Source organism: Cervus canadensis, chromosome 14 (assembly GCF_019320065.1).
Source record: "Cervus canadensis isolate Bull #8, Minnesota chromosome 14, ASM1932006v1, whole genome shotgun sequence".
NCBI classification, from domain to species: domain Eukaryota; kingdom Metazoa; phylum Chordata; class Mammalia; order Artiodactyla; family Cervidae; genus Cervus; species Cervus canadensis.
The window spans coordinates 32,970,861-32,976,709 of NC_057399.1; the positions used below are offsets into that span (position 1 = coordinate 32,970,861).

The 5,849-nt window shown below is 39.5% G+C and overlaps 1 non-coding gene across 1 annotated transcript; it reads left to right on the forward strand.

Annotated features, from left to right (window-relative positions):
• The first annotated feature begins 5,207 nt into the window (after nt 1-5,207).
• On the forward strand, nt 5,208-5,314 carry LOC122453453. The gene has a single exon (XR_006273070.1). It is a non-coding gene; the product is annotated as a U6 spliceosomal RNA (small nuclear RNA).
• The last annotated feature ends 535 nt before the right edge of the window (nt 5,315-5,849 follow it).

A 5,849-nucleotide genomic window follows, 5' to 3' on the forward strand; every position in this document is an offset into this window, starting at 1 on the left:
TGGAGTAACAGGCAAGTTTGGCCTTGGAGTACAGAATGAAGCAGTGCAAAGGCTAAGAGAGTTTTGCCAAGAGAATGCACTGGTAATAGCAAACACCCTCTTCCAACAACCCAAGAGAAGACTCTACACATGGACATTACTAGATGGTCAATACTGAAATCAGATTGATTATATTCTTTGCAGCCAAAGATGGGGAAGCTCTATATGGTCAACATAAACAAGACTGGGAGCTGACTGTGGCTCAGATCATGAATTGCTTATTGCCAAATTCAGACTTAAATTGAAGAAAGGGAAAACCATTAGACCATTCAGGTATGATCTAAATCAAATCCCTTACTATTATACAGTGGAAATGACATCAAATTCAAAGGATTAGATCTGATAGACAGAGAGCCTGAAGAACTATGGATGGAGGTTTGTGACATGGTACAGGAGGCAGGGATCAAGACCATCCCCAAGGAAAAGAAATGCAAAAAGGCAAAATGGTTGTCTGAGGAGGCCTTACAAATAGCTGTGAAAAGAAGAGAAGTGAAAGGCAAAGGAGAAAAGGAAAGGCATACCCGTTTGAATGCAGAGTTCAAAAGAATAGCAAGGAGAGATAAGAAAGCCTTCCTCAGCGATCAATGCAGAGAAATAGAGGAAAACGTTAGAATGGGAAAGACTAGAGATCTCTTCAATAAAATTAGAGATACCAAGGGAACATCTCATGCAAAGATGGGGACAATGAAGGACAGAAATAGTATGGGTCTAACAGAAGCACAAGATATTGAGAAGAGGTGGCATCAACACACAGAAGAACTATACAAAAAAGATCTTCATGACCCAGATAATCACAATGGTGTGATCACTCACCTAGAGCCAGACATCCTGGAATGTGAAGTCAAGTGGGCCTTAGGAGCATCACTATGAACAAAGCTAGTGGAGGTAATAGAATTCCAGTTGAGCTCTTTCAAATCCTAAAAGATGATGCTGTGAAAGTGCATCACTCAATATGCCAGAAAATTTGGAACACTCAGCCATGGCCACTGGAAAAGGTCAGTTTTCATTCCAATTCCAAAGAAAGGCAATGCCAAAGAATGCTCAAGCTACTGCACAATTGCATTCATCTCACACGCTACCAAAGTAATGCTCAAGATTCTCCAAGCCAGGTTTCAACAGTACATGAACTGTGAACTTCCAGATGTTCAAGCTGGATTTAGAAAAGGCAGAGGAACCAGAGATCAAATTGCCAACATCCGTTGGATCATTGAAAAAGTGAGAGAGTTCCAGAAAAACATCTACTTCTGCTTTATTGGCTATAAAAGAAAAGCTATGACCCACCTAGACAGCATATTAAAAAGTAGAGACATTACTTTGCCAACAAAGCTCCATCTAGTCAAGGCTATGGTTTTTCCAGTAGTCATGTGTGGATGTGAGAGTTGGACCATAAAGAAAGCTGAGTGCTGAAGAATTAATGTTTTTGAACTGTGGTGTTGGAGAACAGTTTTGAGAGTCCTTGGACTACAAGGAGATCCAGCCAGTCCATCCTAAAGGAAATCAGTCCTGAATATTCATTGGAAGGACTGATGCTGAAGCTGAAACTCCAATACTTTGGCCACCTGAGGCGACAAACTGACTCATTGGAAAAGACCCTGGTGCTGGGAAGGATTGAAGGTGGGAGGAGAAGGGGACGACAGAGGATGAGATGGTTGGATGGCATCCCTGACTCGATGGACATGAGTTTGAGTAAACCCTGGGAGTTGGTGATGGACAGGGAAGCCTGGCGTGCTGGAGTCCATGGGGTTGCAAAGTGTTGGACACAACTGAGAAATTAAACTGAGAACTCAAACCAACATTGGCTCATAGAAGATCTTAACAACATACTATGGAATTGAATTGAGGACAAAAGCAGAGAGTCTAGGGAAAAGAGACCAATGTGGAAAATTGTAATTGTGAATCTCGAACACATCCAGTGGCAAGGGGTCCCTGTCCCTCCAGCACATGCATTCCTACTACCTGTGTGGTCTGTCCCTCCCGTGGTGATGTATGCATTGGAGTCACATTGCTTGATGACCAGCCATTAACATTATCCCAACCACCATCCTCTCTTCCCACCCCATCGTAATTCTATAGCTCCTGAGCAAACTGATTATAATCTGACTTTTCATACAGATTTTTCTATGGAAATAGAATGTTGTGAACCAATTTCTGATATGCATGTTGATGGTATTTCTTACTATTTTGAAGTCCTAGGAATTTGGTTAACATGGTCCAATTTTTTAGTTTAATTCTGAGTGTCCTGACAGAATCAAATTTCTGGCTTTTACGGTAAGACCTTGGTGATGTCAACTTTTCCTGTAAGGACACTTATGGTGGTCATCAGCTGCCTCCTACAACACATGTTGTCTATAACTGTGTATTCTCAAAAGCAGGCTCCAGTTAGGAGAGGCAAACTCAAAGAGAACAGCATGGTTTCTGCTCAGTTCTATTTGTTCTATAAAAATAGAATTCCATTTTAAAACAGAACAGCTGCAAGAAGTACAGAGGAAGCAACCAATGCCTGAGATTTTGTGTTGTACAGATCAAAGAGGAATATAATCAGGCTGCTAGTCAAGTCACGCAACATCCCAATGTCTCAGTTCCCCTTGCTTTAAAATTCAAAAAATGAAAGGCTTTACAAGTCATTTAAAATTCAAGTCAAAACAAAACTTAAGTAGGCCTTTTATTTATTTTTTTTTTTTATTTTTTTATTTTTTTTAAGTAGGCCTTTTAAATCATTACATTGGCAAAAGCATTTTTAAATTTTAACACATAATGCTCCAGAATATGTTGTTAAATTGACAGAAGTTGAGCCTGGTTGTATATAGTCTATAGGGTCACAAAGAGTCACACACAGCTGAAGCGACTTACACACACACACACACACACACACTCAAGTCGTTAGTGGTCATATAAATCAGTACAAATTTGGGAGGAAGGTGATTTGTCTATAGATCAGGGCTCTTAAAGTTTTTCATACCATTTGCTTAAGGAATTCTACATATTTTAATCTGAGGAAATAGTGGGAAAAAAAACACAGAAAAAGCAATAAACATGGAGAGGTTCATTACGAATGTAAATATATATATATATATATACATATATGATTTTTTAAAAGCTTTGCCATAACACTGAAAGAAAAAAGGTACAAAACTCTATACTTACTTTGATTACTCATGTTTTTAAAAAATGAACTAGAAAAAATTATTGAATAAATAGCAAGAATCATGCCGATGTTCATACTTTTATCCAAAAATAGCATTCCAAGGGTTTTTTAAAAAAGGAAATCCATAGACTGAAGTGGAATACGTTATTATATGAAAACGTACGTTACAGTGTTACCTGTTGTTGTTGTTTAGTCGCTAAGTCTTGTCCAACTCCTCTGTGGTTCCATGGACTATAGCCTGCCAGGCTCCTCCATCTATGGGACTTCCCAGGCAAGAATATTGCAGTGGGTTGCCATTTCCTCCTCCGAGGGATCTTCCCAACCCAGGTATCAAACCTGGGTCTCCTGCATTAGCTGGTGAATTCATTACCACTGAAGCACCAGGGAAGCCCATACAGTGTTATCTGCTGCTAAGTCACTTCAGTCGTGTCTGATTCTGTGCGACCCCATAGACGGCAGCCCACCAGGCTCCCCCGTCCCTGGGATTCTCCAGGTAAGAACACTGGAGTGGGTTACCATTTCTTTCTCCAACGCATGGAAGTGAAAAGTGAAAGTGAAATTGCTCAGTCCTGTCCGACTCTTAGCGACCTCATGGACTGCAGCCTACCAGGCTTCTCTGTCCATGGGATTTTCCAGGCAAGAGTACTGGAGTGGGGGTGCCATTGCCTTCTCTGATACAGTGTTATCTAGCTGGCCCCAAACTGGAAATAATCCGTCAAACAAAACAGAAGGGAATTAGTCATAGTGATATATATTTGCATTACAGATCACTATCTAGTTATAAAAGTGACAGTTATAAAGATTATGTAGAAATATGAAATAACTATGATATAATTTTAAATACAGAAATAGTTTCTATATATTGAACGCTTACCATGAGCCTGTCATTCTGTTACTCAATTTATATACATTATCTTTTTTTGTGCTCACAGAACCTGATAAGTAGATAGAGTGCTATCCTCAGTGTCAGTAGACAATTGTAACAAGGTTGCTTAATAATTTTCCTGAGTTCACACAGCTAGTAGTCAGAACTAAAGTTAACTGCTATCAAAGCCATTTATCCTTAACTAAAATGCTATAGAAGCCCTAGACACCTAAGGTAGTAAACAAAGGTAAATATAATATATACATATATGGAGGAAAAGAAAATCAGAGTGGAGCAATGGTGTTCAGTTCAGTTCAGTTCAATCACCTCAATTGTGTCCGACTCTTTGAAACCCCATGAACTGCAGCACGCCAGGCCTCCCTGTCCATCACCAACTCCCAGAGCCTACCCAAACTCATGTCCATCGAGTCAGGGATGCCATCCAACCATCTCCTCCTCTGTCATCCCCTTCTCCTCCTGCCCTCAATCTTTCCCAGCATCAGGGTCTTTTCCAATGAGTCAGCTCTTCGCATCAGGTGACCAAAGTATTGGAGTTTCAGCTTCAACATCAGTCCTTCCAATGAACTCCCAGGTGCAATGGTATAGATAGTCTCATAGTAATTGCTTCCCTTCTATTACAATGTTGAGTACAAACAAACTAGCAAATAAAATGTTAACAGTGAGAATTGGACAAAACTCTGGAAAGAAGTATACTAAAGTATTAATAGAGTTTTGTTAAAGTGGTAGAGTTCAGTGTAATTTTCTCCTTTTCTCTATTTTACAAGATTTTTGGGTAACATATAGTGCTTCCCTGGTAGCTCAACTGGTAAACAATCTGCTTGCAATGCAGGAGCCACAGGTTTGATTCCTAGGTTGGGAAGATCCCCTGGAGAAGGGATAGGTTACCCACTCCAGTATTCTTGGGCTTCCCTGGTGGCTCAGATGGTAAAGAATCTGCCTGTGATGGTAAGACCTGGAATTGATCCCTGAGTTGGGAAGATCCCCCAGAGAAGGGAACAGCTACCCACTCCAGTATTCTTGCCTGGTGAATTCCATGGACAGAGGAGCCTGGCAGGCCACAGTCCATGGGGTAACAAAGGGTCAGACACGACTGAGTGACTTTCACACTTCACATAAGACTTTTGAAAAATACTTTAAATGCTCACTTCAGCAACACATATGCTAAAATTGGAAAGATAGCGAGAAAGATAGTATGGCTCCTGCAGAGGGATGACACACAATTTCATAAAGCATCCCACACACACACACACACACATCTGTCCTCTGTGATACACAAACCAGAGCTCTGTAAAACTTACTGATCATTGAAATGCTGTCATATTCAGAAACAGCAATGGTACTCCTGGCGGTGTAAGTGTTATTAAGAATACAGTATATCTGTCATTTCTTTCAAAATTCTTGGGGTTACTTTCCATAGAGTCCTATTTTTTAAAACAGGTTTGAGAAGAAAATCTAAAAGCTGATATTCCTTCCTTGTTTTTACTCCCTTCCTCTCCTTTCCTTTGCTTTTTTTAACTGTAAAAGTTGTGTGGTATGGTGATAATAGTAACTCTCTCTGTTTATGTGATAAGTACAGGGGCAATTTTATTTTCATTATAGTCTTCCTGTATTTGAAAGGTTTTGAAAAACACATTTAACAATTTAAATCTGAAAAATTATCTTTAAACTTAGCATTCTAAATTATTAAATTTGAAAGAGTTTAAAGGTATTTTTGAAATTTTAGAAATTCTGTATTTATTGAAAATCAAAACATGGCACACATACCAAAGTATAATGATA